The 12,598-nt window shown below is 51.8% G+C and overlaps 1 long non-coding RNA gene across 3 annotated transcripts in view; it reads right to left on the bottom strand.

The window, feature by feature from the left end:
- Positions 1-237: 237 nt before the first annotated feature.
- LOC116217110 (uncharacterized) overlaps positions 238-12,598 on the bottom strand; it is a 60,862-nt gene continuing 48,501 nt past the window's right edge. For all 3 annotated transcript variants that reach the window (XR_014885987.1, XR_014885988.1, XR_014885989.1), the window contains 3 exons: positions 11,440-11,981; positions 544-8,296; positions 238-453 (listed from right to left, as the gene is read on the bottom strand). This is a non-coding gene — a long non-coding RNA (uncharacterized LOC116217110). The remainder of the gene's footprint in view (positions 454-543; positions 8,297-11,439; positions 11,982-12,598) is intronic.

Raw genomic sequence — 12,598 nt, 5'->3', positions numbered from 1 at the left:
CAAATATGACCCTTGTCTGGGGCTGCCAGCTGCTTATAATTCTGACAGATGCAAGCACATTTCTGGGAAGCTGCATCCATTCAGTGGCTAAAGATCAACAGGCTCTGCTCAGGCTTTAGGAAGATTGATTGGCTCAGGAGAATCCCATTTGTAGCCCGAACTGAGAATAGGTTTACCACGGAGAGGCGTTAATGACTTTGATATCAGCGATCTAAATATGTCAACCTGCGACTCGTGTTGGTATTAAGGCACACTATATTTATACAAAACAGCCATTAGCAGAATGCTAATTAATGCGATTCGGTTTCCAAGTAAAGCTCTGCTCTTCCAAGGGGTGTAACGTTAGACTTCAGTTTAATCCCCCGGAGCTGCGGCTGCGCCCGGGCATTCCTTGGGATCCGCCAGATGGAGCCGTGCCATGTTCCGTGGAGCACCCCGTGTTGGGAGTGCCCGCTGCTGGGTGGGAAAACACACCTGAATCACAACACACCCACCTCACCCCCCAGCAAACGGGGCTGTGTGCCCAAAACGTGACTTCAATACCTGCTGTGGCTGCAGTGAGCGCTTAGAGAAGGCGGCGGTGTTGATAGGACGAGAGGTGATGGCTCCGCACTGCACCAGGAGAGGATCAGGTTGGACATTTGGAAACGTTTCTTTTCTGAAGAGCTGTGATGCACCAGCACGGGTTGCCCAAGGAGCGGTGGAGGCCATCATCCCTGGGGATGCTCGTGGGACACAGAGATGTGGCACTGAGGGACGTGGTCAGTGGGCACGGCTGGGTGGGGATCTCAGAGGCCATTTCCAACCTTAACGATTCTCTGATCACGTACCTTGCAGAGGGGCAATTAACACTGAAGGTTCTCCTGCTCGTGCACCAGATGGGTTCTCGGGTGGATGGGACCAGAAAGAGGTGAGGTACGGATTGACATCTCCGTACTGCCTTTGCTCCTGCACTCTGCCCATTGCAGCACAGGGCTGAGAGCCAGCTCCGTCAGCCCCAACAAGCCCTGGAGCTCCCACTCAATGCTTCCAGCCCCCCAGGAGAGCTGCAGGTCTCCTACCTGGGATTCATCAGGCCGAAGCTCCCAACAGTAATAGCATCAGCTCCATATAAAGCATGATTACAATGAGCTGCAATTAAGGAGATTTATCACAGCTGGCCGGGCTCCAGGAGCACCTGGACCAGCCTTGGGTATCAGGAGCCCCGAGCAAGGCTTCTGCAGCTATAAGGGGACAGCTGTGACAGAAGCAGCAGCATCCCTCCTGCCAATGGGGGAGCACCTGGGGGCAGAGCCAGCAGTGCGAGGTGAGCACTCAGAGCCACACAGTGCCCAACTGAGAAGCATCTGTACATCCTTCCCATCATCAGGTCGTTCTGTGCCTTGTTACAAAGCCAACGAGACCTAGGGGAGAAGGAGAAATAAAAAGCAAACGCACAGTGCTGCTGAACGCATTACATACTGAGGCTTCAGAAAACTGATGCCAGGAAGAAGATTAATGGAGCAGAGCTGCAAAAATAGGAAAGAAAATGAAAACCGGGTGAGAACAGGGCTGGTAAAATGCTGTGCTGCTGCCAAAGGGCCTGCCCCCTGATAGCAGGGTCACAGCCGCGGGCTGGGTGCTGCTGTTAATGGAGGGTGCTCGACCCTCACGTCTTGCTGATGTTCTGGGCAGCCTGCAGCATCAATCTCATTAACAACATTAAATTAGGACAAATGAAAGATGTTTTTCCCCTTACTGGAGTCCAAAAAAAAAAAAAAAAAAGAGACTGAGTGGCTTTGAAGGGGGTGGGGGATCTCTCCAGGAGCAGAACAAAAGCTGTCTGTGTACGAACTGCTCCCACCACCTCCTGCAGCTGATGAGGGGTCAGTTGTGAAAACTGCTGCCAGGGGTGGGTTTGTGGGTTTGCTTTAGGAGCCTTCAGAGCACTGCTCCCTTTTGCTGAGCGTGGTGTTGATGGATGCCGGGGACTTTTTGCAAAGGAATGCCGGTGGGTGCAGTGGGCCTGCAAGAAGCGTGCATGGGTGTGCATGGCGGAGCGGTGCAGCAGTCGTTGTGCTGAGCTCTCTGTTAGTAAACAGGAATCTGGGACCTGCTGTCGGCGCTCGCTGCACCCCTCTGCATGCAGCCAGCCCTGCGGCGTGCAGCTCCCAGCTCATCAATGTGCTAAAGTCATTACGGAGGGGATTGTGGGAAATATTGGTTTTTCATTACAGCTGACTTCGCTCGATCTGCTGGTGATGGAGAACGAGCTCCCTGCATCACGGCAGTGTCTGGCTGTAGGATGGGTGCGTGGCAGCCCTGGTGCATCCCTTCCAGCGTGGGATATTCGTTGGTTCTGTGATCCTCCATCAGCAGCCACCACTTTGCTGCTGCTCTCTGCTGCAGGGCCTCAGGGCTGCACCGCTGCTTCTGATCTGCAAAACTGCTTTGTCCTGGTGCTGCCTTCAAGCTGTGCACCCTTCTCACCTCAGCCACGCTTTTGTAACCACACCAATGCAGTGGTGGTGCAGATCGTTGCATGAGTTCAGGTGGCCACTCTGCTCCCAGCTCACAAATCCTTCTTGCATTGCTTCTGGTTATGATCAGCAAAATAAAAACCTGATTTTTCTCCTGAGCCAAGGAGCCCAGAAAGTGCTGAGGCACTTCAACAACAAGAAGCATTGGGGCAGCTCCAGCATTCCTCCTTCAAGCCAGAAATACAAATTGCAGTGAAGCAGCAGGACCGTGTGTCCGAGCACTGCAGTCCATCACCAGGCAGGAGTCTGGGATTGAAGCAGAGCACCCCAGGTTCTGCAGGGTGGGAGTACAGTGTGGGCTGACAGCTCAGTGCAGGCTGTCTGAAGTGCTTTCTCCTTAAAGCACACATTTAAGGACAGACCTCCTGCTGCTGGGGATGGGGCCAAGCCCCTGGCTGCCACCCAGTTCCCTCCGGCCAGCGCCTGTTCTGGCTCCTTATGCCGCATTTGCACCCAGGGCAGTGCCAAACCACTCCTCCACGATGGGGACAGCACAGCCTGGGAGAGCTTCTGTCCCAGCTTTGGGGGGGTCAGCCGGGCTGGGTAGGGCATGGGAGTGATGCCAGCATGGGTCAGCGCCACTTGTCATCGCCTCGCTGCCAGCAAGTTTTGTGCTGGGGTGGTCAGGACCCAAGCTGTGACATTAGAGCCCAACTCCCTCCTATCTGGGCATGAACCAGAGCAAAGCCCTACAAGAGGAGCGGAGCTCAGCTGCTCCGGATAAGTGGAGAATCCCAGGGGTAATTAATATGGTGGGACGATCAGTGAGAACCTGCAGGGAGGGATGTAGGGATAGGTGCATCCTGCTGCAGCCCCACTACTATGGTTGGGCAAAACAGGTTGGCTGCAGAGCAGCATCATGGCCAGCCCAGAGCCCTTCTATTCTCCTCTCCTCATGGGGCTTTTCCAGTGTTTCCCCTTTTCTGCAGGTTAGGATGGATCCAGGTCCCCACGTGAACCCCAGCCTCGGCCTCCATTGCATCCCTATGGGAGCAGCAGCATCCATCCCACGCAGCCCCCAAAACCAGCGCCAGCCTGGGGTCCCAGCACTGTGCCAGTCCCACAGTGGGGTGCACAGAGCCCACAGCAGAACATCACTGCCCTGCAGCACAGCACTGCGTCCTCAGCCGCTCACGCAGCTATCGACAGCGATTTCACAGCGCTTGCTTTCCTAATTGTCTCCCTGATCTATTTTCTAATCTGAGATGTCTTAACACAAACAATTACAGCCGAGTAACTGATTAATCATTCAAATGAAATTAAAATTGAGTAAGTGTTTTAATATATTTAGATAATGCACATGTGCAACAGAAAAAAAAAGAGCGATGCTTATCTGCAATTGTCACTTAGAATGGATGAGTTCCAATTATTTGTGTGGGAGAAAACAGAGGTATAAAGATCAGAATCCAAATTATTGTGTAAACTGTTGACATATTCTGAGCACTGTTATTTAAATGCCACTAAATAGATATTTAAATGAGGATGAATAATTGCATCAATAATTCATTGGCAGCTTTGAAGGAAGCTTTTGCTGATGTTGGATGGTGGGAAGGGGCAGCGTGGCTCCAGAGCTTTTTGCATTGAGGCAGAGGGAGCTTCTCTAAAACCCTTGCTCTTTGCAGGCCCAAAGGCTTGCATGGAATCCCAACCTGCCCCAAAACATCTGCATTGATTCAAACTCCCATATCCAGATGCACACCAGCTCATGCCCGCTGCCATGCTGGGACTGACCCAGCAGAAAACCCCAGGGGTGATGCATCCCTTACCTGCAAATTGGTTTCCAGTTTGGGTGCCTTTCAAAACACAGCCATTGAAAAGAAAAGCAAGGCCACTCGTGCTTATGGCACGTTGTCCAATGGGGCGAGGGAGTGAGGTTTGCTAAGCACTGGTTCTTTAAATAGCACACCCTCTCGCAGCGGTATGTGGCAAGGAGTAACCCAACACAGCCTCCCGCAACGAGATACAGCACCAGACATTTAAAAGGAATAGCTTTGATGCCGACTGTCAGCGAAACACGCAGACAGCAAGTGCGTGCCTTCAGCTGCTGCCATGCACGGAGCAGCAAGAGCCCATCCCAATGTCCTGCTGAGCACAGAGGGCCTCTTAATGGGTGAAAAGAAGGTGAGACACACAGCAGAGCGGTGGGGATCTCCCCAGCTTGGAGATAGAGAAAAGCAGGAGGGTGCAGCAGGCATCGCTCAGCAGCTCCGTCACCGCAGCACTGTGTGCTGTTTGCTGTCTGGGAGCAGGGGAGGAGCTGCTCGTTATTAAGCAATCATTGGGAAATCATCATCTACTGTTTCAATTCTCTTGGGCAACACAACCCACAGCGCTGTGCAGTGCTCCTTGGCTGCTGCCCTGAATATCTCTGAGCATTCTGGGCTCTGTGAGCACCTCTGCGCATGGGGACAGGCCAGCAGTGATTGTGGGCTGTCAGCATCAGGTAACAGATAAGAGCCCAGGTTCAAATGTGGACACACAGCCCTGACCTCCCCTCCTAGCTGAGCACCAGAGCACCCACCCACGGCAGCCTGGCACGGGAGCTCTGTACAGCCCTGGAACCGCCTTGGGTGCTCCTGTACATCAGTAGGGGACACCGAGTGGGGTGAATGGGGTGAACACCAACCTGAGTGCGATGCAGGTGACCCAGTGCAGCGAGCCTTTAGGTTTGGAGGGCTGCATCCATGGCAGTGCCTGGTGCTGTGCTGGATGTGCACTGCTCAGCACAGCTGAGCTCAGAATATGATTGTCAGCCTCTGTAATTTTCCAGTGACAGCTCGAAAAGAAACAGCTGAGCCACGGAGCTCCAGCTCCACATGCCATCTATTTCTACTGTCAGCTCCGGAGAGATCTTAATTATAATGGCTTTTGGTGCTCATTCCTTTCTAATGCTGTAACAGAGAGATGATTGCAGCCGTAAACGAGCGATCAGGCTATTCCCTGCTGGGCAGTAACGCTGGTTGTCAGGCTGGGGAGGGACGGCGCGCACCTAACTGCTCCCCAGCTACAGTTCACTTTGCACACTCGCTATAAAAATGCTTTTGACTCACTCGTGGCTGCGAGTTACAGGGAGTGAAGAGGTAATGGCACCAGGAAGAGGGAAGGAGCGGGAGGTTTATTTGGCTGCACCGTCTGGAAGCAGAAAGGAGCAGTCGTGCATTGGCTCTACGTAAGGCTGGTGAGACTGGATCCAAGTCCTGGCCCAGCAATGGAATGGGCTGCAGCCCCAGCAGAGCTTCCCCCCTCAGGGATTGGTATGGAGGAGAGGACGTGCACCATCACAGAGGCACCCGAGACTGCAGCCCAGACTTCCCTAATGCCCGCAGATAGGAAAGTCTCCAGATGTTTGCATCTTATCTTAAAAGGAGTTTCATGTGCAATTGTGGACGTGGTTGCCCTGGGAAGTGCTGCACCTCCATGCTGAGGACCCACTGAGCTCACACGGTTCATTTAGCTCCGTGCATCCTCCCCATGCACAGGACCCACTCCCAAAGGAGCACAGCACGGATGGGGACGTGTCTCCTTTTGCTCCATCCACCCATTCCCAGTGCAGCCATGCAGGAAGAAGAGCAGTCACCTCACGGAGCCGACCCGGAGAGGCAAAGCACTGAGCCCTTGGGCACGGCACACATCCTCAGCCTGACTCATTGCCAGGTTTATTGCCTTTGCAGGAAGGCTGCTATCTGAGCCATAAAATGATTTGCAGAATCTTCAAAAGCTTATAAAGGCAGTGATTGATACGCTCATCTGCTGGGCACTTCCTGTCTTTAAAAGTCTGGCTTGTAATCAGAGCATCTCAAAATAAAAAGAAAGAAAAAGCCATGTAAACACTCTGCTCGATGTTTTCACAGCTTTCTGCTGGCACCGTTGGGCTCTGCTCCTTCCTGGAGCCATGGGCCTGCCTGTTAACTCGTGAGTATCCAGAGGGACAGCTGTTCTCCAGGCCCAGCTGTGCACCATGGCTGTTTCTATTTGCTCCTACTCCTCTACCACTCATATGCAGCCCTCCAACTCCTGCTCCTCCTTTTCCTCCCCCCTCTCCTCCTCTATTTGTGGGTAATATCCCATATTCCCATCCCTGTGTTTGCTGGGCACTCCACGCTCCACATCACCCACATGTTGGTGCAAGGCAGGACGTGCAAACACCACGGGGACGGCACAGGAGATGCACTGCAGAAAGATATTAGGCCCTAAATGCAGCAGGGGCTTCACAGCAGCAAACCCCACAGCACTACGATGGGCCACCCCACAGCGATGCTCCCAGTGCATCCCAGTAAGGGCGGGGAGGGGGCACTGGTTTGCTTTTTGCTGGAGCGAGTTCACAGATGAAAAGCAAGCAGTGAAGACCTCTCGTGGGCCGTGGGTGGCAGAGCAAGCCGGCTGCACTACGGCTATTTATGCCTCAGGGCTGCCACAGATTTATATCTTTGTCATTATGTATTGTAAAGAGAGAAGAAAAAAAAAGGAAAAGGCGGATGCTTGTCCCTTTCTGAAGTCACAAAGTCAGAGGATCGCTGACTCAAGCACCAAAAGTCCTCGAGCAGCGCTGCCGTGCAGATTTAGAATCAGCCCCAGCCAACCTACAAGAATAATTATTTCTCCTCTCTGCTGCGCTATTTAAAGTGCGATGAAGTACAAAGGCACTGCGTGATGTGCAGAAGAGTTATGCTCTCACACGGCGAGGTGCTGTGCAGGTAAATCAGCCAGCCCTGCTCCCCTGAGGCCGTGGGTTGGTTCAGCACTGCAGCAGGGATGGTGCAAAGCCATTGGAGTGGCCGTGCGTGAGCAGGCAGCCCCCAGGGCCAGCATCTCCCCTGCACCACCCCAGCATCCTTCCCTCTGTATCCCTCCCTTGCATCAAACCAAAGCAGGGGTGGGATTCTGCTAAAAAAAAAAAGAGGAGCGCTCAAATCGCACCCCATCCCATTTTTTTGTTGTTGTTGTTTTGGTTCTACAATATTTTATGGCTCATTGTTGGCTTTCTCGTCTTCTTATAATTCATAAAAGCGGCCCTGCTCGCCATGCTTGGCTTCACCTCAAGTTCAGTAAATCGAGGTATTTAATTAAACACAGCAATTTATCGGCTCTCAGCCCAGTTCATAAGAAACTCACGCATCATTTGAGCAGGATTTTCATATACTTCACTTGGAAAAAGTACAGAGCCAGCTTTAGCAGCACAAAATACAGATTTTTGGCAACACGAAAAATCACTTTTCCTCCTCCACAAGCACGTTGCTGCCCCCCATCAACGCCTGCCAGCTGCCCCATACATCCAGGGTAAAACCTACACTTGGCCTGGGTTACTCAACAGGAATAAAGATGTTCTGTGACACACCAGCAGAAATCCTTGGGAACAGACCTGGGGTCGCCCAGAAGGTGTTCCAGAACCACAGAGACGTGGCATGGGGGGGCATGGTCAGTGGGGATGATGGGGTGGGGTGGGCTTGGGCATCTCAGAGGGCTTTTCCAGCCTCGGCGATTCTATTCTATGACTTAGTCCACCTTGATGGCCCTGGGAGCACGTTTCACTCACATGAATAGCATTTGTTGGAGACTGAACACCGGTCGAGATTCTCACCTTGTGGCAGAAGCTGCACGAAGGACAGGACTTGCTTTTCTTCCGTGTCTTTCAGGTTCCCAGGACCATGTTGTGCTGTGCACGGAGCAAATGTGAGGCATTACCCACACAGCATCAGCTGAGCCACGAAAACCAAAGAGGAGAAACGTGGCTTTCCAGCATCACAGGACAACCACCGCCTGCACTGCTCCAGCCAAGCCTGAAATGCAAAGGGAAAAACATGCAAATATTCCACAGATTCTACAGCCTGCTTTGAAATGACAATGATGCCATCTAACAAATACATTCATTAACAGCACAGGGCTTGTCCCAGCACCTTGGGTCTGTGTTTGCCATGCGGACTCTTGGATGGCTCCATGAGCAGTGCAGACAGCTGCGCCCGCAGAGAAGTCATGGAAACAAAGGCAGCAAAATAAAATTTGGAATTTGCTTTGAAATTCTGCCTTGGATCTTCAGGAAAAGAAACCAAACAGAAAAACAAAACAGATGTGTGGTGTTTTTTATTCTTTTTCTCATGGAGGCGAGCTGCCCCCCATTCGCTAAAGCAGGTGAAGGCAGCAGAGCCCGGAGCTTTGTGAGCCCCTGGTTCCCAGTGCTGAGAGCTCAGTGCTGTGCGGGTCTGACGGAGAGATCTGAGGAACCCAAGGCTTCTTGCTCACATCGCCACGCACTTCAGAAAGAGATCTGAGCAAAAACACAACAACAACATGTGCAACTACTTAGAAGTCAATTAATATCAGAGGAAGTACCCTTGTTGAATCCAGCAGAAAGAATGATGGTTACATTTCCGGAATAATGGCTGAAATTTGCCATTGTGTGTCATCAGGAATCATTTAAAATAGTTTTGATCTCAGCTCTTTCTGTCGGGGCTCTAATGAATTAACAGATGACAGATTTCCGTAATGAAAGGCTGTGTTTTAAAGACAAGCCGACATTGTTTTTCCTGCACTACTCATATAATTTGGGATGTTTAAAAATAATTACAGCACAAGATGAATACCTTACAAGGTTTCAGATATTTCGCACATGCTGAGCCTTCCTCCCGCGCAGGTTTTAGGGGCTGCACCCAATCGGCATCCAAGTTCCAACATCCAACTTCTGACATTCCACTTCCGACATCCAGCTTCCAACACCCAACTTCCAATATCCAACATCTGACTTCCAACACCCAACTTCTAATATCAACACACAACTTCCAACATCCAGCATCTGACTTCCAGCACCCGACATCCAATACCCAACATCCAACTTTCAACATCCAACATCCAAAATCTGACTTCCAACATCCGACTACCAACTGACATCCTCACAGCCCAAGCACCGCCACCCAGAGCTCCAGCAAGAAAGAAAGAGTCCCTGCTGCCTCACAGCCCTACGAGCCCTAGAAGCCCCCACAAAGCCCACGAGGTGGGTGCAAAAGGCAACGTCTGGTGCAGCGATGTCCTCCGCACTGCTCTCCTCATTAGCTTGGTGCTGGATCGCATTTTTGTGCAGTGCAAAGGGACCACAAAGGCATATTATATTCAATGTTAAGTAAACAAACTTTTGAAATGGACTTTTATTGATTCCATACGGCCATCTGGCTTGGAGGAAAAAGCCCCCTCCCTCTTCCCCCTCCCTGTGAAAATATTCGAAGGCTGGGGGCTGGCAGCAGCTCAGCGTGGCTGCAAACCACCTAGTTTCCTCTGTGGTTAACAACACAGGAAAACGTCGAACTCTCAGATAAATGTTGGAGGCTTATTTGGTTCACCCATCTGGTAGCCAGCCTGTTCTGCGAAAATTAAAGATATACATATGCAAATATTCACAGTCTGCTTCCAAGATCTAAAGAATTTTTATGATGTAACCACAAAAAGAGGTTATTTAATGTTGACAATATGTAGCAGAGCAAAGCACTATAATGCTGCATATGGTAATGTAACTTATGAAAATGAAGCCGCAGTGCCCTTACAGAGTAATGAAAAGCAGATTTCACCTTGAAGACTATTTGAGCTGTTTAGCTTGTAATGACTTGAGAAAAAAAAACCAAAAACATTGGTGTGAAAATACAACTTGCCACACAGCCACACGAGTCCCAGGCTGTGCGTGGCAGCATCTTGCTGAGGGCGTCCTCTGTCAAGCAGCCCCAAAGGCAACCTGCCTGCGGGTCCCTGCTGCCCCGTGCCAACAGGGGACGTGCCACGTGTCCCCATCGTGGTCCCTGGGGTGACCCGTTGTCCCCTGCAGGGCTGGGGGCATTTGCAGGCAGGTAGGGCACGGACCTGGTTGGTGCTGATATGGATGGTGTGTTCCCATTTGGTCACCAGTGCGGTGGCTGGAGAAGGGGACAACACAACACCACACCGCACCACACCACACCACGGGATGCTCCAGCTCACTGCTGGCCATCCGATGCCCCATGGAAACTGCTTGTGGAGGGTACCATAGGATTACAGAGTCCTATAGTCCTAGAGCCGCTGAATGGTTGGGTTGGAAGGGCCCTCAAGGCTCATCCAGTTCCAACCTGCTGCCATGGAGGGATCGAGCGTGCTGCCCAGGGCCCCATCCAGCCTGGCCTTGGGCACCTTCAGGGATGGAGCACCCATTTCTCTGTTCCAGTGCTTCACTGCCCTCTCGGTGGAGAATTTCCCCTGACCTCTTACCTAAATCCCTTCCTTTTGCACCAAACCTCTCCCATTGCCCATCAGAAATGCCATCCAAGCTGTGGATGTGCTCCAGTCAGCTGCACAGCCCTGGTGCAAAAGCTGCTTCTGGTGCAAAGACTGCTCCTGCTGACATTAATTACGTCCTCTTGCTGTAACAAGCACCTTTGTATATTATGCAAGCTCTTTGCCTGTCATCAATGGCCTCAGAGAAAGAGAAAGATGTTTGAATTAACAAAATATTACTGTGATCTTCTCCCTGACAGTATGGAAGCAATAATATTTAGTGAGTAACTGAGTTTCCTTTAATAATTTAGTAGACTGTAAAAACCTTGATCATTCCACTGACTCTGAGAACAAAATTGTCAAGCTTTGTGCATTCTAAACTGAGATAAAAATGCAAGCAGATTCCATGAGAAGAAAAAAAAAAAAGTTTAAAATTGCATTTCAAAAAGCTAATTAAAAACCCAGCCCTCATGCAAGAAGGAGGGCAGGGAGAGTGATCTGTAAAGCAACCCAAGCCACTGCTGCCTGGTGTGTGAGCTTTGATGCTCAGCCCTGCATGGAGACCTGCATCCAGCCCCAGCAGCACGGGCCAGCAGGGGCAAGGATGCTTTGTGGGGAGGTCACCCCACGTTTAGCTCATGCCTGAGCTTATTGCCAACAATTGTCTGCAACAACCTTCCCTGAGTGGTGTCACCTGCTGTCCATTGCTTTTCCAATCCTCTTGTCCTTCCCTTGAAGGCTGTGGATACAAACTGCCCGAAGCGGGACATGGAGGCTCTCGGTACCACCCGACACCCACCCTGTGCCCTCGGACAGGGCAGGAGGAGGGATGAGAAGCTCTGAGGTGCGATGAGAGCCGTGGCACAGCAGCACCCGAGGGCTTCTTGGAGGTGTTTCTGAACGGTGGGGATGCGGCACTGAGGGCACGATGGGGTGGGCTTGGGGTTCTCAGAGCTCTTTCCATCCTTCGTGATTCTGCAGTTGTGTGACTGCTCAGCCCCAGCTTGGGGGTCCCAACACCCCACAGCGCACTGATTTCCTCACTTCGGCTGCTGTCATCGGGCTTCTCCCGGGAGCTCCCCGCCATCCAGGCGAATAATTGGACACGCCGCGTTTTGGGCCAACTCTGTTGGATGCTACAGATCCTCCCCGCTCGGGCTCAGCGAGGCGGAGCGGCACGGACATGGAAAGCCGTTTCCCAGGGAGGGCACTGCCGGGGAGCTCGAGGAAGGAAGGCTGGAAGAGACAAGAAAGCAGAGAGCCATCAGCTTCCCTGACAAGGCCAGAACTGTTAAAGGAGCACTTAGAGCCCTTAACATAAAAATGCATCAAAGAGGAAAACCAGATGAGAACAGATCCATTTGCCTTGGAGAAATGCTGCTCTCTGATATGCTGCCTTCCCGGCTGTGGCTGCGGATGGAAATGCCTTCGGGCAGCAGAGCTGTTTTGTCTAACACGGTATTTGCAGAGGGCATTTTAAAGGGAAGCCTCTCCAGAGAGACTCCCAGCCCTCAATAGCCGCTTCCCACCTCGTTGTCATGCAGAGCAAAAAGGCCCCAAATCCACAATGATGAAAGTGAGATTCCTTTTTAGATAAACACGTAATATCAATGACAAAAGGATGAACCGAAACGACATCAGTGCTCAGAGCATCAAAGAGCTCAGCGCTGGGCTGCAGCCCTGCTCCGGTGTCCCGAGGCTCAGCAGCACCGTACCTGCCTGCTGTCCCGCGGGCAGCGTCATGTCTTCATGGAACAGAAGCATGGAATCATTAAGGCTGGAAAAAGACCTCTGAGTTCCCCAACCCACCCCACCGTGCCCTCTGCCCACATCCCTCAGTGCCACAACCCCGC

Source organism: Meleagris gallopavo, chromosome 12 (genome assembly GCF_905368555.1).
Source record: "Meleagris gallopavo chromosome 12, MGAL_WU_HG_1.1, whole genome shotgun sequence".
In the NCBI taxonomy this organism is placed as follows: domain Eukaryota; kingdom Metazoa; phylum Chordata; class Aves; order Galliformes; family Phasianidae; genus Meleagris; species Meleagris gallopavo.
The sequence above is the reverse complement of the archived record's forward strand: the minus strand, read 5'-3'. Positions and strand labels throughout refer to the sequence as shown.